Source organism: Alexandromys fortis, unplaced genomic scaffold (assembly GCF_014885135.2).
Source record: "Alexandromys fortis isolate MF-2015 unplaced genomic scaffold, M_Fortis_MF-2015_v1.1 scaffold_15, whole genome shotgun sequence".
Lineage (NCBI taxonomy): Eukaryota > Metazoa > Chordata > Mammalia > Rodentia > Cricetidae > Alexandromys > Alexandromys fortis.
The window spans coordinates 15,965,825-15,989,261 of record NW_026067911.1 but is presented as its reverse complement, the minus strand read 5'-3'; the positions used below and the strand labels follow the sequence as shown (position 1 = coordinate 15,989,261).

General features: G+C 38.9%; 1 protein-coding gene across 2 annotated transcripts in view; it reads left to right on the top strand.

Moving 5' to 3' along the window:
- Positions 1-23,437, top strand: part of Slc7a11 (solute carrier family 7 member 11) — a 75,179-nt gene that overhangs the window by 35,706 nt on the left and 16,036 nt on the right. The window lies entirely within an intron of this gene.

Sequence of the window (23,437 nt, the reverse complement as noted above, 5' to 3'; positions counted from 1 at the left end):
TACTTTCTATTATTTGGGAGGTGGACACAGGTTCCAGAATGCCTTTCATTACAAGGGAGAGTAATTACAGTTGTGTCTCCTTTGCGATGCGCCAAGATAAATGTGTTTCCTAATCAGTCACCGGTGCATGTGTCCAGGTGTGCCGAGACATGCAACTTGCTGGCAGCTGGTGCAATGAATCATCAGCCAAGGGTATAGCCCTTTTACTACCTCCTCTGTGTGAGCAATCAGATCTTCCACAAACTAGTGGGAAAAAGGCAATAACTAAGTTAAGTCAGTGAAAACAAGCAATGCGATTCTAGGGATGTACAACGAAGAGTGAAGCTGCATGATGTCACTGACTAGTCTTCTCACGTAATCTTATTTTGCGACATCTCCCAGATACCTGACATGACACTGTGAGCTCATTTCTGAGCTCTCCTAGGCATGCCTCATCGAACAGTCCTTAGGTGCTGTAACGAGGGAGAGAACAGCTTGACAATAGTATTTATCCTTACATTTACATTGTGTTACGGTTCAGAAATGTTCTCATAGCACTTTTTCTTGTTAACAATACTTCTTCCTCTATAAAGATCAGTGCGGGGGCATATGCAGATGTGTGTATGCGTGCCCATGGACACCAGAGGTCCCTACTGAATGTCTTCCCTAATCCCTCATCACCTCATTTTTCTGAGACAGAGTCTCTCACTGAACCTGGGGCTCAGGTTGGTGAGCTTTGGGGGCACATTTGTCTCAGTGACTTATCAGCAGCATCACACCTGAATTCTATCTACACAGATGCTGGGATCTGACTCAGATCCTTGGGCTTGAGTGGCAGGTACTTGACCAACTGAGCCATCTCTCAAACTCCATTAAATTTTATAACAAAACAAGAAATATCCGGAGGTGTTTTATACTGTCTTTAGTAATTATCTGTAACTCATTGACAAACTGCACATAATAAATGTATTAGAATAAGAACACTATTTTCAAGGACATTAATGTGTAATGTTTGGACTATGAAGGGCATAGAACCCCAAGGAATCTAGTTTGGAAATATGATCTCCCCATACGGTATGTGGAATAATAATGACAGATGACATATTCGCTTTTTTGTTTTTTAAATGCGTTTTGGGGACTATAATGAGTTTTGCCTCATGACATTACTTTTGTAGGGAATATATCACACAATCTATCATTGTTCAAAAAGTTACACAGTACAAAGAACAGATCATTTAGATGTATAATGTTTGAAATCCTGTTCATCGATTGATAAATCATGTCTTGTGTTGATGAAAGCTAAGAAATGGATTGCTTTGCTTTGACCTTGGGGGTCTGAGATTACTCAGTCTGTCTATTAGACTTGTTCTCGTGTTCTTCTCACATCATTTATTCTTCTCTTCTGAAGTATTGGAAAGCACAGATATAGAGGCAGTCACTAAAGCTTGATACCATCCATCATTTTTGAAGAACAAGCCATCACCGTGCTCTGAATGATCAACTTAAATAGAAGGTTTAAATAATCAGAGTGTCACATTTAATTAATATCTCTCCCGCTCCCAATTTATATTAATTGGTACCTCAAAGTCATCACTTCTTGTACCAATGATAACTTAGAAGAGCATCTTGCCTTGGGAAAAGTAGTCTGAGATCAGTGATGCAGAATAATCCCTTTGATTGGCCCACAGTGGTCCCCCAAACAATCTTGATGTTTGTAATTGGTTCAGATGTTACACTCTTAAAATTTTAAGATAGGCATTTAATTTCTTACCGACTGCTTTATTTCTTATTATAATGTTTTATATGACCTATAAGTTCAAGGTATATAAAACCACTAATTTGATTCAAGTTAACAAAGCAAAACAAGCAAGAAAGCAAAAAAAAAAAAAACTTATCTTAATGTTTTGTATAAATTGCATGAGAAAAGTCTGAACATAAAATTGGAATTCTTTTTATCTTTTATTTTGGCACTTTTAGGATCCAACCTTATATGAGCTAAGTCTTCCTCTTCATGTGCTCAATTAGAAGATTACAACTCATTAGAAAATAGCAGCGTGTTTTCTGTGTGTGTGCTCTGGTAATGTTTGTGAAATTGTTTATTCAAAATATTGTAATTTTATAATCCTATAATATATTCAAATTTTATTATATATCTTCATGTCTGGTGTTCTTTGGGTTTCTAAAGTGTTTTTTATAGAAAACTGACTCATTTAATATAAATTTATAGAAAAACATTTATTACACCAATTTAACTTACAAACATATTTTCCAAGTGAATCTCTTAAAAACTGAATTTCTGAATAGAGGATTTTAAGGATTCAACTCCATAATGAGGCAAATTACTTTTGAACCTTTGTTTATTACTTTTAAATGGATGGTAATTATCCCAACACTACAGTTCTCATAAATAGGAAATACAAGAAAATTTAAATTGTAATGAGCTTAAAAAGTAATACAAATTATAAATCTGAATTTACATTCAGGTCCAAAAAGGTCATCCCTTTGGAAAAATAATTTTTTTCTCTATTAATATCAATATGCATCATTAGATTTATCTTAAATAAGGAGAATGCTGTCCTTCAGTTTCGAAATAACTATTACCTAAATTAAAATATTTCCATATTGTGCTTCTCTGGGAATAAACACAACGTTTGGTAGCTCTAGTTCCAATGTGTTTCACAATAGAAGAATAATGCCATCATTGGGGCCACTGAGGCAGAGAGAGGTCAGCGTGTGACCACATTGGAAGAAGAGATGGCTGTACCTTCATTAGCTGTTGCTAACTCTGAAGCCTCTCCCAGTGGAGCATGGGGTTGATGTACCTTGAGATCAAAACCTACATTTCTCAGCTTCACATATGCATAAAAATTACATTTGGCTCCAAGACCCTTTGTTCATATAAGGCTTAAGCATCAAACAAGTAGTGCAGAAATTATAGGATTATATTATTATTTTTTTCATGACATAATCAAAGAACAGATATTAATCCTTCAAGTACTTTGTGGGAGGCCCAGTCCTTTTTTTTTTTTTTTTTTTTTTTTTTTTTGGATTCCAACCACATCAAAAAGCAGAGTTTTGAAGGGGAATGCTTTTTGCTTTTGAATGCTCTCACTTCCTTTCAGTTCAGTCATTTCTGAGTTCTATTTTTAATCTCATTGAAGTTTATATTTGACATCCAGAAGAGAAAAAAAAGTCATGTTTTGGGATCAATAACAGTGGTTAATTTATTTTTACCCAATTTCTGTTTCTTTTAGAGGAGGAAATGAGAGAGCAAAACGGGTAGAGTGGATAGAGTGACAGACAGGCGTAGCAAAACGAGCTGTCTTTGAATCAGTCTACCTTAATAATATCTGCTATTGTTAAAGTTGGGGAGTCTCACTATGTAGCTATGGGAGTGAGGATGGGACCCCGGGATGGCTGTGAAGTCACAGAGACCCATCCATCCCTGTTTAGGGGGTGTGATGGGAAAGCTCTGGGCCCACCACACTCATGCCTTTTTGTTTTACGTGTGTGTGTGTGTGTGTGTGTGTGCACTGACCAGCCACTTTGTAACTTAGGACCATTTCTAGTTTGGATAAATTATTGTTTGAATGATATAAGTAGGGTGGTTGGTGATGTCTTGACTGCAGTAGCTATTACCCAAGAGAGGAACAAAGTATCTCACACTCGGGGTTCTGCAGCCAGGGTCTCTGGAATCTAGACACTTTAACTATAGTGACAGTCACCCATCCACTCTGGTTTTCATCTGCTGTCTACATGGACATTCCCTCCATATTTGGAAGTACCAAGTCAGCCATTAACGTGTCTCCCATTTTTGAGGTCACATGTTCACAACGCCCCTCATCCATGTTCTCATTTATACAGATTTTCTACCTCCACTCTTTGTTATGGCTGCATTTGAAAGTCAAGCAACTGTGCCCAAACTGGTTCAGAAATAAGTTTTACAGTCTGGGTTGTAATCCATGAAGAGCTTCTTAGAACTGTAAGCTCCAGCCTATGGTCTGTTGCTGCTTAGACAATCACGTTGGCCCACTTCTGCTTAAAAGTCTCACTAGAATAGAATAACCTGTCATGTGATTCTTTATGGGCAGAGGCCAGATATGTCATTGCGTCTCCAGGTCATGACATAAGAAAGTCATTATGTCCACACACACACACCATGCCTCAAAACTATTTTGATAATTTCTTCCAGTTGTTCAAACACTGACTCCATTTATCATTCTACTCGGGAAAAGAAACGACCTTGTGTTTGTACGGGCACAATTATAACCTAATCCCAGGATAAACTTGAAAGAAACCAAAGGAAGTTAAGACTTTCCAGTGGGGAAGAGGAATTCCTTCACTTTTATGAACTATATTTGCTATAGAGTCATTGTAAATAATGCTGATTCAGATGATCAAAATTCAAGCCCTGTCTGGCCTGAACGGGCTGTTTGACCTTATACACACCTCACATTGCTGGACAAGCCTCTGTTTGCCACTTTAATATGGAAGTAATAATCCTCTATTTTGCTTTTCTCAGGGTTGTGGAGAAACATATGTGAAATTCGAAAATGTTAATGATCTCAACGAGTAGTATACAAGCAGCAGCCGCAACCCAAACCTATATTCTTAGAGGATTAGAATGCTTTTTAAGCATAAGCTCTGAAAAAATTAAAGGATTAACATAATTGTTTCATGAACAGGGGGTGCCTTTTCTGCTCACATGACCTAATAATCAGCTTGGAATGTTGTCTGTGCTATCAGTAAATCTTCTACTTATTATAGTTAGAAGGCTGAGGGGATGGCGATACCAGGCTCACCCATCTGAGTCAGAAGGAATTTTTTGGAAGACATTCTTTTTCTTTTGTAATAAATGTGTTGTGCTTATACCTGGATAGTTATTGTCACACGTTTGATTGATGATGCTGATAGAATGGGCGGACTGCTTGTATTTTGACTAGAGTTACCTATTTTTAGATTGACTGTTTTGTCAAGATATACTTTTATGAAATCTGTGAAATAAGGTCTTGGTCTGAGGGGCCTACGCCATGTATTTTAAAGATTTTATTCTTACTTTTTTCAATAAAGAAGCTAGCTAGTACACTGCATGAGAATGCAAGCTAAAGTCTTATGAATTTTTATATAATTCAAAGATAAAAAAATCTTGGTTTGTATATATATATATATATATATATATATATATATATATATATATATGAATTTTGATACAGGTTTCATTAAATCTTCCAGGCTGGTCTTGCATTCTCTTGGTAGCCCAGGTTGGTCTTGAATTCAGGGCAATACTCCTGCCTCCACCTTCCAAGATTAGGGATAAGAGGTGTGCACTACCATACCTAGCTTAAAAATTAGTTCTTTACATACCTAGCTTAAAAATTAGTTCTTTATTAAATACATAAACAGCATTTTAATCTGGCTTATAGATGGGTTGCAGGGTTCATAACTCAGATGAATTTTTTTTCATAGCTTGTTATGTGACCTGTGCAGGGAAGAGAGCTGGAGCTCAAAGGAGTGGTATGCATTCTTATGGTCATGCAGTTGGCCAGTGAGAAGATTAGGGCAGTAATCCACATTTTTCTAGCTCCAGAGCTCAGAGTCTTTCTAACACACTGCAAATCTTTGGGGAAGAAGAAAGGCAGAAGTGATCCCTGTCCATCAGTGCTAATTAAGTAGGCATCTTTGCTGAAGAAGAGGAAGTGAAAAGCAGAAGAGAGAAATGGAGGTGTCTGAGGCAGTGACTGGCATGCACAAGACTATAGAAGAGTGACTGGTTTCAGAGAATAATGTGTAAGACACGCTGCGTAGGAGGATGGGTGTTGGGCTGCAGTAAGCGTTAGCTTTCCATTGTGAGGCCTTGGGGTCTTATCTAGCAGCCAATAAGACTGGCAGGTAGGAAAGTCTTTGGGAGCAATGGGAATTAGTGCCTTAAAAATATTAACTCATTGGCAAGTCCTGAGGGTTTTCTTCTGTGACACCAGAGTTTAAATGGAGTTGCAGTGATGGGACATTCCTCAACCCTCTTTGGCATGTTCGATCGAAATAAAACAGCATCATTGTTTTATACTTGTCCCATTGCTATATGAGACAGAGTGACATTGAAGGTGGCAGAGCCACATAATCGCCACTCTATCTCTGCCCTAAAATAAAGAGCATCACCTACTTAGACAACAAGATGAATCAGCACTGTGTCCATGTGTGTTCTTCACAAATGCAGGGCTGAGGATGCTTCTTTATTTAGTGAGAAAGGTTCATCCTTCTATTCTCTCTGCCTCTGGAAGGGTGAATGAGCTAACAGGAGATAGTTCATTTGTAAAGAAAATTTATAACTCAAAAGTATCCAAGCAAGAGACTTTGGTTAGCCATGGAAATGTTCAAAATATAAGTGGAAAGGACTCTTGTTTGGTGACATTCTTTAGACATTATGGTTGGGAAAATGGGACATGCTCACATCTAAGCTACTTTGAGCTCTATGATATTCTAGTTCTACTTTTAGATGTGTGAGTATAGAGAAGTCAATAGTCATGCTGATGGCTTGTGTAACTGGAAATAGGGAGGTATCACAATCCAGTGAGATAGATAAAACCCTAAGGCTAGGAAGATGGCTCAGGGGTTAAGAGTGCTTGCTGCTGTTTCAAAGGATTCAAGTTCAGTTCCTAGCATGAATGTCAAGTGAATCACAATCACATACATCTCCAGCTCCAAGGTTTCCTCTGCCATCTTTTGGCTTTCATTGGCACCTGAACACAGTTGAATATATGCACACAGATGGCCATAACCACAAGCACACACACACACACACACACACACACACACACACACACACACCACACTCAATTTTGAAAGCCTTTGGGAAAAGAAGACTTTTACCATCAATTAAGAATCTTAGGTTAGAGTCTAGAAGCATTTCAAACAAAATACTTTAAGGATTTATTATTCTTTTGCTATTCAAGGGAAATGGTGGGCATAGGCAAAGAAAAAAAATTACTGTGAGCACAGGACAGGAGACAGGCTGGTGGGCCATTGATTGGTACTGCAGTGAGCTTCACAGTAGTTCATAGATCCATGTGGATCAGATGGCCAGGGGTCTAGATGTTTCAGCCTTTTTTGTTTTCTTTTGGGGGAGGGTAAGGTTTCAGCATGTACCCCAGAATGGTTTTGATCTTGCAATGTAGCTGCTTCAGCCTCCCCAGCACTGGGATTATAGACACGGCCACCATACCAGCGGAGATACCATTTCTGCTTCTGACAATACTTTTCTTTGTGACTTAGATATCTATGTTCCTTGTCCTTTCTCACCATTTTGTTTATTAGGAAAGATGCTTGGTAGCTGACTGTGCCTGTCCTTTTAGCTCTAGCATTCCCATGTAGATGGCACAAGATGTCCTGGAATGCACTTTGTAAACCTGGCTGTCCTCAGACTCACAGAAATCCACTTGCCTCTGCCTTCCAAATGCTAGGGTTAAAGATGTGCACTACCTACCAGGGTTGAGTTTTATTTTTCTTAACAACATGATGCTATTAGCTATCTACAACCTTCAGGAATTACTAGGTCAGGGTTTGTGTATGCAGTGAGTCATTTCTTTCTTTTTCTTTGCCTTAACTTAGTGTTCAATTTGCTCATTATCTCAAGGTAAATGCCACCCTGGTTGGAAACGCCACTCTCTAGGAAGCAGAGTTTATCTCATTTTCAGTTAATCATTTGCAATATTTGACTTGGAGGCTCTTTTACAAAATCCTAGAATATTTTTGTACTTGAATGTTTAAGGAAATAGGCTTATGCCTTTTTGAGTTTGTTGGCTCTTTCCTGGAGTGTTGTATTTTCTTTTTTTTTTCTTATACTCATTTTATCTTTATAGAAGTAGATAGAGTATATAGTTCTACCCATGGGAAAGGCCTACCAGCTCTCAGCCCTGGTATATATGAGTTGTGAATGCTATAATCAAATACCTTCATATTTTGCAGAGGTCACACTGTACCATATGGAAAATTGTGTATGAGTTTAATTTTAAAGCACAGCATTCAAATACGCATTCATATATGAAGAGTTGAAACTTAACTGATGTATCTTCTACAAAATGAAGGGGTCATGTTGGGATGCATGATGCTGTAAGTGAAGTGGCTTTTTAAGGCTTGTGATATCTGTGTATCACTGGGCTTTTGTAGCTGTCCCAGGTTCTGCCTTTCCAAAGTGACAGCTCTGTTGGTTTTACACGATTCCATTTTACTTCCGATTCTTCTGTTAATCTATCCCCATTCTCTACAAACAGTAATGTCTCAATTTTTTCATATTATCACCCTGTACTAACGGTTCTATGCTTATTTATCTTCCTTTATATGTCTTAGCATTATCTTCCATTGGCAGGTCCTGCATGTCTTAGTTTATGGAAGAGCCTCTTGTCGTGGTTCAACCACGATAAATTTGACTTGAGAAAATAAATCACACAGGTCTATAATGTGACTATGGCAAGATTTTAGCCTTGAAATTAGCTGGCAGGGAAATGTCACCATTAGACACGTCCTGTGTGGCATTTAATAAAACTGCCCTTAAAACAGTGAAATGCAGATTTCTAAAATTATTCTGCAAGCAGAAAATGGATGTGGTTTCTAGATTAAAAGAAGTAAGTAATCGATTCCAGGTTGTTCAGCAAAGATCATGAGATTCTAAAATTAAAAGGGAAATATTATGAAGAGGAGAGGCTGAAGTTCAGAATATTATAAAGGAATAGCTGCTTTTATTTCTGGTATCTTCACATGTACACTGGCTCTTAGATATTTGGTATCTCTGAACAGCTGTATTTAATTTTTCTGTTCTTGATACCATCAAACAACCAGTCTCCCACTTTCTGTATTTTGTACTGGGAGAAGAAACAGAGAAATTGATACAGAAGACATGGTTAACTTTTGTTGTCTGTCTGAAAATGAGAAAAGCAATAATGAACTGGACAGTGAGTAGCGGTCAGAGATCTGAGATGGTGTTTTATAGCTGTGTAGGGCTTTAGGCAGGCAAGGTTAAACCTGTCCAGAGTGTATGCAAGTGTTTATTTACTTCATCCTCCTGATGCAGTACCCTGTCATTGGGAAGATGACCAAGCGACAGTGTCGGGAGAAAGCACGTATGCCCTGAACTCAGGGATGTTCTGAGTCATGGGGCTTTCCTCTGTTGTACTAAACCACAAGCTGAGCTGCGAGTCCACATGGAGCCAGCTCGACTCAGGGTGTCTAGGTGCTTTCTAAGCCTCAGGTTTATGACACAAATCTATGACTAAGCAGAGTAGCTAGACTCCCTATTCTCTAAACATGGTGTCAAACAAAGCTCTTATTACTGCCATTTCTATAGAGACAGATGGGTGGAATTTCCAGGACTCTAAACACTGTCTGCCCAATCTGCCCTTCTGAACAGAGACTCTTAAACATCCAAATCCCCCTATCATCTTGTTTCTGAATTCTCCTAATGAACACATATTATTTATCTCATTTTAAAGTAGCAGGAACTCAAACAATAGCAGTTGGCATCTGATAATCCATTTTGTCAGAAGATGAACAATTTTCTTATATTTTATACTTGACTAGAAGAGTGAAGGTGACATTTTCAATGGCAATGGAAATGATTTTCATTGATTCCCAACATGATAATACATATGCACTTTTTCTCTTTAAAGTAACAGATGGCCAAATTAGAAAATTCCAACAAATCATGAAAGAGAAATGTATAGCCACTAGTAGTTCATGAATCAAAGTAGTACTCACTTGAATAATTTTAGTCCTTAGTTTCCCTATCCCTGTGTGTGTGTGTGTGTGTGTGTGTGTGTGTGTGTGTTCATATGTACTGGATTGTTTGGCTTGGGCTAAAGATACATATGTATTTCTCTTTACATCTTGGGCATTCTGCTATTTATTATGTTTTGCTTATTTATTGTCTACCTCATCAATGCCCCATTCCCAGCCTTACCTCATAGCCCTGCTGTGTCTCACACTCAGCTTCTTCTCCTGATGTGGCTACAGATCTGCCCTTCATCTCACACTATTCCATTTGGTTTTAATATTCTTCATTCTCAGTGAACACCATTTTAATGCTGGACAGTACATCTCTAGTTTCTCTCTTGTTGGATGTTGAAAACATTTCAATTTTTCCTTGATGCCATGATGCTGGGTTATAGACTACCCGTATGTCTGTATATCCAATTATTCCCTTAGGATTGAATACCAGGTCATGTCTACTTTTTAGTATGCACTGAGCATTGATAAGTTACTGTTTGTGTTGCCTTTTGAAGAAGAGTTATTGCTCCCCTGTTACCAGCCCTGGGCATCACTACCTTCTGTTGTTGGTTCCATTGTTCTTCCTCTGAGGTTCTAGGGCCTGGGCACACAGTGTCGTGGGAAAGTTGTTTTGTCATTTCCTCCCCCCCCCCCGTCACTCTTGTTTTGTTTGTTTGTTTGAGATGCCAGCTTGCCGAACTTCTGCATTTAATAAGCATTTTCATTTATGTGTATTGCTTTTGTGGTCATGGTCTTTTTTTTTTTTGTATAGAACATTTAAATCTCTCTTTCCACACATTTTATTTTTGGTGAAAATATAGAGCATACACACACACACACACCCATAAAGTGGTAATACCCCTAAGTTTATGAAGGTCATAAATTATGGCAATTGTCAAGATATGATAATATACATTAAATTTTATGTTCTTTACTAAGATATTTTCAGGTAATTTATTCCACTTCATTTATCATTCTATTGATATAGCAGCCAATTACTATACAATGTTCTTAGTAAAAAATTTCTAAATCCCTTTCTACTCTGGAGAGAAAAGCTGCTTCAATTACTACTCTATTACTCTAAACAAACCCTTATTGGGTACAACTTCTGTGTGCATGGAGGAATTTCTCTTCAGCTTTTCCTGTATATGGAAATAATATGAAGAATGTTTTGAAATTTAAAGTCCATGGCCTTTTCAAGTTATCTTGAAGGCATTATCTCCTATAATAATGCCCCCACGGTATAATTCGTGTGGCAGATATTCTCTTCATACATTTCTTTCCCCGTGTGGCATGCTTAGTTATTAAGTTTGCTTCTTTTTGCTGTTTCTGGTTAAAAGAAAATTAATGAATGAAGGCAGCTGTAGATGGCATTAATCTTTTTTTTTTGCCTTCTTAACCCCCCTGAAAACACTTTATATCACTTTTAAAATAATGTTTTCTATTTTCAGGATACTTTTTACAACACAACATGCCAAAATATTAACAGAAGTACTAATGGTATCATGGAGAAATATTGCTTATGATATTTGAAATTGCCAACATTTTTTTTTGCCCATTGAGGATTAAATATTAGTTAAGTTTGTTATGTATGTATAAATACATCTCAACTCTTTGGGTTTATAATCATGAGAACAAATCTTTGATCATATGTTGGAAAAGTAATCATATTTCCTAAACAATTACATAGATTGCACTCTACATTAAAAAGGAATAACACATACTTTTCTTCTTGGCATCTTTCTTTTCTTTCGAAGGAACGTATCTATCGAAAAAATATGGAAATCATATTTTTCTGGCTTTCTTACATGTTTACTACTTTTCTTACAAAGTGGTTATGGTAATATTGGCTTATTTCATCACCAGCCTGTTTTCCATGATGGTTCTTGGGTACTTGTTATATTTAAATTATACATCAGCCAAAGATTAAACACAAGCAAGCCCGGTTGTGATGTGTATCCAGTCATGAACTGGTTTGATGGGGAGCCTTGCAGTGATGTGATATATCGTTGTGCTTCTTCTGGTCCAGCCTGGGTTTCCGGTCAGTCTGTGTTTTAATGAGGATTGTTTGTGTGTGACTGGTGTGTGAATCCAGGAGATTCCTCCTTTTTATTAAAAATGATCCTGGCTAGGCATAGCATTATCATGTCCATAAATCAGGTGTTCTGAGAGATTTTATAATTTGGGATGCACACAACACTTTGGCGGAACGAATGTTTCCTTCTCTGGTAAAGCTCCCTCAGTGCTTCCGTGTACTTTTCTGGAATCTTCTTTTGGTAGCTTCACTGACTTCTCACACGGTTATGAAAGTTGTATAAGAAAGAGTATGAATTAAAGGAATGGCGTAGTTTGAAGTAACCTAAATTTGCTCTCTTTTGTGTCTTCTTCCAACCATAAAACTTAGTTTTTACTTTAATTGATTTAAAAAAATCTAATGGTAACTATCTTTTCCTGTTTTAATAGGATTTTTTTTCTTATATGAAATGTGCTAGAAAGAAAGTACATAAAAAGTTTAAAATTTAACAGAGACCAGAACTGGAGAGATTACTTAAACAGTTAAGAGCACTGGTCACTCTTAGAGAGAACCTGTCTTAAATTTTTATTCCCTACATGGGAGACTCAAAACCATTTGTGACTCCAGTTCCCAGGTGATCCAAAACCCTCTTCTGGCCTCCTTAGGCACTGTAGACACATGGTGCACAGATATATATTGGGGGTGGGGGGCACCTATATACATAGAATACTTTTTAAATTACCAGAAACCAAAGAATCCAAAAGCTCTTTCCATGTGTGACTGGAAGTGNGTGAAGGAAGCAGGGGCAGGCTGGTCCTGCTGCATGTGGAGTCTGGACACAGAGAGAGCAGGAAGTAGGGCCTAGCTATGAAACCTCATTCCTGGGTTGGAGAAATGGCTCAGTTTTTAAGCACTCGATTTCCAAATGTGAGAACTTAATTTCATTTTTAGAACCCATGGTGTGTGAGTTGGTCATAATGACTGTCCTTGTTAGGTTTCTATTGCTGTGATGAACATATGACCAAAAGCAACGTGGAGAGGAAAGGGCTTATTTCATCTTACATCTCCCAGGTCACACTCCATCACTGAGGAAAGTCAGGGCAGGAATTCAAGAATGGAAGCAGAGGCCATGGGAATGCCACCTATTGGCTTGTTCCTTATGGCTTGCTCAGCTTGCTTTCTTATAGAGCCCCAAACTACATGACTAGTGGTAGAACCACCCACAACTGTCTTGGCTCTCCCACATCATTCAGTAGTCAATAAAATGCCCCACAGGTGTAGGTGGAGTTTTTTGTTGGGACAGTAATCAGCTCTGTTCTATCAGTTGCTGCCCAAATAACTATTCAGAGACTTATTATTAGTTATAAATGACTTGGCCACTCAGGCTTATCACTACCTAGCTCTTACAACTTAAATTAACTCATTTCTATTAGTCTATGTGATGCCCCAAAGCTCGTGACTTTTACCTCCCCTGCACGTCCTGCTTTCTTTTCATCTAGCTGCCAGATAACCATTCCTCTGACTCCACTCTTTTTCTTCCCAGCATGCACTCTGTCCCCCAATCCTGCCTAACCATTGGCAAATCAGTTTTTTTATTAATAATGAGAGCAATACATATTTACAGGGTGCAAAGATTGTTACACAGTACATAAGCTTGTCTATCTAAAAGCAATTTAATAGAGATGGTTTCTTAATTGAGGTTTACCTTCACATATAACTCTAGTTTGTATCAGTCAGGTTATCCAAACAAACAAATAAAACAAGACATCCATCCAACCAACCAACCAACCAAACAAACAGAAACAACCCATCCTACCAACCAACCAACCAAACATAAAAAAATCCCCAAACCCCCAAATGAAACAAAATAGGATAGTAACTGCTCTTGTAGATGGTGAGAGGCAAGTAGATCCCAGGCAGTTAGTTGGCAGGCTACTTGAAGAAGTTCCAGGCTATGAGAGACTCCATATCAAACAAAGGTGGAAGACACCTGTGAAACTGTACCCAAGGTTGTCCTCTGCACACATGTACACACACACACACAGACACACACAGACACACACACACACACTCCTAAACACAAAGATATAGAAGCAAAAAAATCAGTTTTACTTGAAAGGGTCAAACAGCCCTAAAAATGCTCTTCAGAGATGTTTTCATTAGAGACTTGGATGAAATCCTCGGGGTGCTTTAGAATACTTAGGGAACACTAATTTACTTTGCGGAATTTGTTGTATATTAACACATAAAGACTTAAAAATACTGTTCTGAGGCTAATTTAGAAAATGAGAAAAAGGTTCTCTAAGGGGGGACACTTGGATCTAAGACCAACCGGAATGAGCAGTCTCCTAAGGAGATAGTCCCCTGGTTCTCTTTGAAGTTTAGGTTCCACTAGGAGAGAATATCTGTACATTTTATATTTTAATGACTCTACTTATAATAATTAGCAAACAGAAGATATTTGGCAAATGTTGGTCAAATCCATGAGCTTGGTTATCCTGCTAGACACAATTGGCAGCTGCCTTTATAGTATTGCTGTGCATATTCTCCTGAAATTCGGATGATAATGATGGACACAAGTTCTGACAATGCCAAAGTAATTGCAATGACTTATGAAGCCCCCCCCCCCCAACACCTATGAATGTTTATGGTGGTGCGGTCCATGGAAGTCAGATTTGATCACAGACAGTCTGTGTAGAATCAGGAGGGTGGACAACTCACTTATCCACTAAATTATCTTCTGTGATGATCGTTCTTCTTTTAGTCAGGCTGGCACGTTTAGATAGTAATGATGGAAGGTGCTCTGATGTGCTGTGTTCCTGCAGACGACAGCAACACATCTTTAGAGGACAGAGGAGATTGTAAAGTTGGTGCTTCTGTCTTCTGAGAGACAGAAGAAACAGAGGCAAACTTCTCTGGTGCTCTGGACTACGAGCAAGAACCTCACTGTTTCAGGGAATTCTCCGGGATGCTTTTTTCAAGAATTGTGGAAAAACGAACATTCTAGAGAGTGATCTATCAATCCAATACTTCTGTATTTCTCCTAGTGATGGACATGTGGGTGAGGCCCAGCTCTCAGACTGGAATGTAGAGACTTTCTTTCTAATGGTCCCATGAAGTCAAGTTAGAATAAATGTCAGTCAGAGAGTGACATTTAAACCTCCCCCAAACTCTTTACACTGGGATTGTATATATGGAAAGTTTTAGTTCTGGGTTGGGAGAAAAAAGACAAAGGGAATTATGGAAGAGAAAGGACATGAGGGATCAATACTTTTGTGTACCCCCTCCATTTTCTGTAGGTCACGTGTCACTGAGTCAGCAGACAGTGTGCTTGTCTTGATAATATTTTCCCTTCAGAGAGAGGTTTGCCTGTGAAACTGTGGTCTAAGAAAAGATAAATATAAGTAAATATAAGAGGAATGCACAAAAGTGTAGTTTTCAAAAGGTTTTGCTTTTTGCAGAAAGGCAAGAGATCACAGCATTCCACTTCCTGTGGGAACATGAATCTTGATAGCTCGACAGCTTGAGAAGAGGAAAGGGAGGGCTTGACCAGGCGCTGCCTTTCTGTGGGCCTCTGTGACCTTTTCAGGCAGCTGTCAACTGTTCTAGCCAGGCGTCTCTATCCTCACTTTCTCGACAATGACATATTATCTCTCCAGACTGGCGGGGTGCTTAGCCCATCAACTCTCTTTTTTTTTTCTTTCCCACCTTTTCCTAAACTGCTTTGTCATGTGCCCTGCTATGTAAGGTTTGTCACTTTGACTAAAGTCAGACCATAACTATTGGCTTCTTAATCTACTTTATACTTTCTTTTGGTAAGATTAACTTTGTTTACTATTTTCCTCAGTTATTATAGTATTAAAATTATTTTCAACTTTACAGGGTCAGTTATATACAAATCATGAAGTTATTCATATATAGGCACTTTTTAAAAGTAATTTTTATTTTTAAGGTGTACTTAAGAAAGCCACAGTTGAACCCCAAATGTTAACTAAGGCATAAAAGAACTTTTTAGGGCCATCATTGTAAAATTGCCTTAGAATTCTGTATTGCATCTTTCCTTTAAAGAGGATTCTACTACGTTAAAGCAACAAAATCTGATTTAACTTGTTGAAGTGACTCAAGAGTACCCTACCATTTTACCCACTGTCTTCCTTCTATTCGATTCCTAGGGATCCAGTTTGAAAACAAGTTGTCTACTTGACTACCAGATATGAAATTTATAAAGATGTCATTAAAATGATCTGACATCAGATATTGGAGGCAATTTTGTCAATTTGTTTGTCAAAATTTTGAGTGGCTACGTGCCTCTCTGCACCATTTCTCATTGTCTAATGAGAAATCAGCCTATGTGTGTAGACTATTGGCACTTCCTACTAAGTGCACATTTATAGCTGGAAGGATCTTTGACGTCAGTTTGCATTTAGCATCCACAGTGGGTAGACTCAGTGCACACCACTGTGCTTTCATCATTGGAGTTTATTTAATGTTCATCCTTGGGGGAAAAGTGGGTAATTGTGTTTTTCTCTTTGTTAGACTGGTAGGCATTTTCAGGAGTTCAAGATTATTGCATTGCTTCAAAATAGCAAATAATAAGAGGCATCTACTGTTCCTGGGGAAGTTTGAATAATGATTCATGTTTTTTATTCTAGTTGGTTCAGACAAATACCTATTTTGATTTGACATTATCGAAGCCTTTAAGAATCTTATGTCAATTGCTCATCTTTTGTAAATTAAATAATATAGTATATAATACTACTTAATGAAGTCATGTTTTCAGTCTTATGAACCCTAATTAAAATCTATAACTATAAAGAAGTAGATTCATACAAAGGAAGTCCTTTATTCTTTAGTTGTTAGGTTAATTCTTCTTGAACTAACAGTCAACCCACAGAATGCCTATAGCTTTAAAACACCAAAAGGCTACTTCTTAAATATTACACCATTTTGGGTATGTCTGGTTCCCTGGGAGGCTTTGGTCTATTTTACTTCTGCAGTTCAGAGTTCCTCCTATGGTATGGCTTCTTCAGGAAAGAGTTTTGCTTCAGTTTTCAGGATAAATGCCTCCCACTGAGGGCCAGGAAGTAAAGAATTAGTCCAAGTGTGGTATATATTAGGAGGTGATACAATCATTAGGAGGTGTGGCCTTACTGTGTGACACTATTCCCGGGAAGAAGTGAACAGATGCAGGAGCTGACAAGAGACTAAAGTACAGATAGCACCAGAACGCAACTTGATGATCCAATAAACTCCCTGGGGTTGCTTATAAGAATATGGGTGAGCAGTTACTTACAGGAGCAAAAATGACTCAAGACATCTGTGTCACCAAAAGCCCACTCTAATTCAGGGTTTTCACAAAAGCTGGAAACCTGGAGCACACTGCAGAAAATGCAGGCAGCCCACAGTTGGAGCGTGTCTCTTTGAGGCAGCTCGGCTGGTCTCTTGTCTCCTAGCAGTCCTTACTGAACACATTTAGAGAAGGAGGGACTTCCTGAAGCTTCAAGTTGTTTTCTTTGTGAGTTTTAATGATCTTTCCTGAAGGATGGAATTTTCATCTCTCCTTTAGAGACTTACTGGAAGTTCACTTTAAGACAGAGAACTCTTTATCTGGGAAAAACTTGCTACACATAGGCTCCTGGGAGGTCTTTGGGTCAATGAAGGTTTACCTTTGAAGGAGATTTTGAGACCTTGTTTCCTTCTTTTGCCTCAGTTTTGCTTTTTGGCCATGACGTGAGAGGGAAGGTTTTATCCTGTTACACATTCCTGCCATGTAGTGTGGCCTTGCCACTGTCTCAGGCAACAGGTCGTCATACACTGATATCTCATACACGATGCTCATCTCTTCAGATACTGTTTCTCTGGGGGAGTTCTTTACAGTGATAGGGCATTGACTAACATAGAAACCAGATCCCTGCTAGGGCAGGGGTGGTAGCCATCTTAGCTTCTAACTCACTCATCTACCCAAATCCTGTTAGTAAGAATGAGTCACATTCCCTCCTACAGATGAGGAAGCCCGGGCTGTCTTTTTGGTGGCTAATTCTCAGGAATAGTGTAGTTTTGAAAGAGGAACATAAACTCGTCTGTAGTTATGTGATTTGTTCATAAATCTGAACTTCAGAAACACCACTGTAAAAAGTGGTTCGATGAGACCTCAGTGTACTTTGGGACAGTGCGTGAGGAAAATGATGAAATTTTAAGAGAAATATTATGTGCATGTCATAACAAAAGTAAGAACTAACTGCCACTGTGGGACTTAATTTATTACTATTAAGATATTTCATTCTATGATTTTAATTGCCAGCATTTAATCTAAAGCCAGTTTTTGTCTTTATAAACTAGAACTCACCTAAAATATGCTTGTGTTTGTTCATGATAAATATAGATAACTATAATGCATCTAGGGGACACATACTAAATCTTCAGAAAATGAGAAAAAATGGGATGCACACAATGCAAAGTTTTTGAGATTGTATAAAGTGGAAGCAAATGAAAATTTATGCTCATGCTACATTTTGCTGCATGATTTTATTTAGTCACGAATTTATTCTGGGAGTAGGACAAAAAAAAAAAAACAAAGTGTTTGCAGGATAAAATGCTTATATTTATGTTTGTGATTGCGTATTGCCCCGTGTTTCTGAGTTATAAGTTTGTGTTTCTCTTCATTTGTCCTGTGAAGTTTAGGGGGAAACTTGATCCTTTCTTGCACCCTTTCTCTGTTGTTTTTCCGTGCTCTCCTTTATGTTTTCCCCCGAGCCTCTTGTGGCCTCCGATCTCACCCTGTCTCTACTAATTTCTCACATCTCCTTTCAGGTCTGTCTGTCTTCTCTTTCTGTTTCTGGACCTCTTCATCCACGGATACAGAGAATGGTGAGATGTAGATGAGACAATGGTACCAGATTTGGAATGTCTCAACACAACTACCCATAGTCTTGCTGAGTTCCATGGGAAGTCGGGGTGGGCAGATAGGACTGAGCTCAGGAGCATCACTGTGTGCACTCAGGTTACAATGTGCTTGTTGTGTCAGGTTGTTCAACTGTGCTCCGGAACGGTCATTAGGCGTGAACACAAATCCTCTGAGAACCTTAAACAGGTTCATCTGGTATCTCCTTCCTCTTAATATGATTTTTTTTTTCCATGTCAAACTACACCTTCTCCTCCGTTGCTTTCTGCATCTCCTCCAATGTGTTCTTTTATACATTTTAATATCTCATTATCATTCTTAATGGATAGCTAGAGGCATAGCAACACTACCCTAGATGACAATGAGGCAAAAATCCCTGAAAAAAAAAAACAGAAGAAAATGCATATGAACTCAACCATGGAAAATTGTCAGTAACAGTTATAATTGGCCTTTTGTTAAGTGTGAGCACATACATGGCCACATGGGACAGTCCAACGTCCAGGGGCTCCTGAAGGCCACATGGGACAGTCCAGCATCCAGGGGCTCCTTTGAACAAAACTAAGGAAACATGAGTAGTATATGTGGACATAAAATCACATGCATGAAACATGTGGGGGAAGCTTATCCTTGAAATAAGCTTATTAGTATCTTGTCTGTCATGCACAACTGAAGTTTGAAGAATTTAAAAAATCAATAGCAGTGATAACAAAAGAAATATGATAACTCTACAAAATCCAAGGAGAGAGGTAATGATGTCTGAATTATTTCTTGGTCAAGTCTGTGAGAAAAAATGATATAAATCTTTCAAAGTCCCTGCAGGGTCACTATAGAGAAAATCTGAACCAAGTATGTCTCTAAAATAAATGGTTAGGATTAGAAGGTACTTAATATAATTATAAATACTTTATGTTGCAATGAAGCATGGCTGCATTTTAAGTACAAAGTGCAAATCCTTTGTTTCCCAGCAGACTTTTAAAAATCCTTGAAAAATGCTAGTTTTCATTTATTTATTTATTCATTCATTCATTCACCTCCCCTTTTTTGCTTTTTACCTTAAGAAGTTTGCCCTTCTTTTGCTCTTCTTGATCATGACTTTTTTTTGGTCATGATCTTTACTTTCTCTGAATGCCAAATACATGCATTAAAATATTAATGCATCTAAGTAGAAAGTTGGAACAGGAACCACTTAGAAGGTTTCAGAGCATATGAGAGTAGGGATTTTTTTTTTGTGTCTGTCTGTCTGTCTTTCTTTCTTTCTTTCTTTCTTTCTTTCTTTCTTTCTTTCTTTCTTTCTTTCTTACAACTTAAATGTCTGCCACTGTGTCCTGGCCCTTATCACAAACATAAGAGCACCTATGGGGTGAGTTCTAGGTTATCATGGTGACCGAGGAGATAACACAGGGGTCAGTGAGCTCTAGGTCCTCATGGTGACTGGGGAGATTAACAGACTTAGGTTGCAACAGTCTTGGGAGATTTTGTTCAGGTTATGAAACAAGCTTGGACTATCCTAAATTCAAATAATTAAGGCATTACTCTGGCCACCTGAGTAACACGACTCCCTTCCACTTTGATGTGTCCTTGAAGGATCACGGCATCCAGCTGAGTTTACAGCAGTAGCTCCTTGTGGCCCAAATAGAATTCTAGAAACCGTATCTCTGGTACTTCATAATAACATGTTTAACAGACTCTCCACTTTCAGTGACTGTTGGGTTCATAGTCACATATGCATGGCATAAGATGTGTAGAGAAACAATTGGCCTGATAATGGAATGCTTGAATAGGCTATAATGTGCATCTGTTGACATGTCAGGACCCTGTGGATCTTGAACTTGAGATAAAGGTCAGCACTATACAGTCAAGATGCCATTGCAACAGACATTCTGGGACTCGGAAGCACTGGGGGCGGGGGGCTAGGTTTGAGTTCCAGCTCTCCACTCACTGCTTCTGGGACCTTGATCCATATCACAAACCTCTGCCAGCCTTGGCTTTTCTGCTTAAAAGAATATGGGAGCTACCTACTACGTAAACATATGATTGTGTGTTTTATGTATTTGTTTTCTGTATCGTTCCACAATGGTCTGAAATGCAGTACATCTACTTCAGTATCAAGTATCTTTGTGGGGCCCATGCAGATTCTTCAAAGACAAATATCCATCCATCACTTTTTGAAAAGAAGCCATCACCCATAACAAAAAGAAACGGAAAAGGAACTCCTGAACAGGCAATTTCCAGTTTAATAGTTTCAAAGGATCAAATATTTATTCTGAGTGTGCCAGGATGGCTAGAGATGCCAATTGAAATGAAGAAGTGGGAGGACTACGTATGACAGTTTTGAAGACAGTTTTCAGCTAGTACAAATATCATACACACACTCATTGCCCGTTAATCAGAAAAAGCACTAGCAATCATGGAAGGCTCTTGGGGATGAAGGAGCTCTTCTCACTAACTTTGGGTTTTGTTTATCATCACATACATGCTCAAACACCCGAGAAAGAGGAGGGTTTACAGGTGTGTGCCATTTGCATTCTTCACAAAGCTAATGATTTTGTTGCCATTTGGGATGGGCGTCCACATCTCAGCAGTTCATAGGCTTTGAAATACCCATGGCCTCTCTGCTCCTTCCTCTGTTTTTTTTTTTTTTTCCATTTCCGGTGCCACTGGCCTTCCTCTTGGGCCCCTAACTGTGATTATCTGCCCTTTGCATCTAGTGCATCTGAAAGATCGATCTGGCTTTTATCAGTTCATAGGCTTTGATCCTTGTAACCAGGACTTAACCACTTGGCGCTCAGCCCTGATCAGACCAACTGGTCACCTTTGGGAACTGATGCTGTTTATGGCAAAACAACCACAAAATCTGCCCCACTTCCTTCCCTTCCTTCAAAGTGGAATGGAACCTGAGGATGCTCAGTAATGCTAGTGGCTCTGTAGCCACAGTGTCTCTAATTCCCATGGTTTCATTAGATCCAATTAGAGTGAATCGTGGTTTATTGTATACCACAGCCTACCCTCTCACTCTTTGGACCCTTACTTTAGGGTTGGTTGCCCCTCCCAGTAGCTACCTAGCATATTTGGCTCCACAGTACATTTGAGAACAACATTACAACTTATTTGACAAACATGTTGACTCTTCTTTCTTTTGTATACAAACATGTCTGGGGAGATTCATCAAGTGAACACCTTTTCTTTTAAATAATAATAATAATAATAATAATAATAATAATAATAATAATAATCTGTTCCATAAAATGGTAAGATGTCTGAGAACACTCCCAACACTACAGTCTGTGCTCTACAGAAACATGACAAGAAGCTCTGAATGCTCCTCCTCCTTTTACTGGAACTTGTGAGAAATGTAATCTTGACGAGACTTACCCAACTCAATATTCTACAGTTTCACTTCCATGAACAGCAATAGAGTTGAGGGAGCCACACTTGTGTGAGAGAGTACACTCTCAGGGTTAAAATGCTCTGATTTCAAATTAGGCCATGCTCACAGCCAAATCCTGAATTCCATTCACCAGCTGGTGTCCTTGGATAGTTTTTTTTAAAGTTCAAAAATTCCATTTCTTTATAAATAAAAAAAGTACTGATGTTTCCAGCATTCAGGAATTTCTAAGGATAAAATGAGGCAGATACGCAGAAGCTTCCAGCCCAATGGCCAGAACTGCTGTCGCTAGGTTCCTTAGTAGGAAACTGAGAAAGAAGGGATGCTAACCTAGAAGGCTGGGTTAGCTAAGCCTGCCCTCTGATAAGATAGGTATGGAAAGCCTCACTGAGAGACATACCAAGAAGAGACCACGCAGGTTCTGGTTTCCAGGTACAAGGCTAGAGAACTCAGTTCTTGGCTGGGAGGACCATAGTCCCAAGTGTCAGATGTGATTTTTTTTTCTGTTGTTTTCAGCATTAAATGGTGTAACCAAGTTCCCTCCCTTCTGCGAGTTAGTCACCCCAATGCATTGAGCAATGCCACCTCAATTTTTATGGCTAGAACCTTGATATACTACCTTAATGAATCATGTGTTTGGAAGGCATGGAGGGTCTGCTTCTCCCCTTCTCTGTATCTCCATCTTCCTTTACCCAAAGCATGTACCTTCCAGGTGGGAAGCTATATTCCAGTTGAAAGGACCCATGCGAAGGGGGACCTACACCTCATCTCTTCCTGTTATCCCTTTGCAATGCCATCTAGTCTTTCAGAGAAACAGAATCCGTCTTTAATTGCTTCACTCCCTTGTCTTTCATTGGCCTGGTGATTTTTGTTTTATTTTCCCTTTGCCTCAAATTAAGCGTCTAGCAATTACAGCTAGCAAGGTCTGCCACGGTGCTCACGGGAAATTCCATGGGACCCTTTTCACACCGGGGAAGGGCGAACATCTGCTCCTTTCATGTTTTTGGATGCCAGGATTTAGAGGTCAAGGCTGAAGGCTTTGGGGGTCAGGGCGAGTGTCAGGCGGCAAGCAGCATAATGAATGGCAGCCGCTGACTAGCTCGTGTTGCCTGTGCTCAACAGGGAATATTGCTGTTCAGTATGATGAGCCGGGACTCAGGGTGTTTAAACACATCTAGCTTGGCCAGTGAGGCCGGCTATGCCTTTCCCCTCCTGGCTCTGAACTGCATTTTCATCCGGGAAGAAATTATGTTGAGGTCTTCATTAATGGTACCCAGCAGGGGGAAGCCTGTATGAGGGCTGATAGCCGAATGCTAGAGAGAAGAAAAAAATGACCAGCTTTTGTGCAGGAAGTTGAAGGTTTAAGTTGCTTGAACTGGAAAGGGTCTGAAGAGGCGATTAT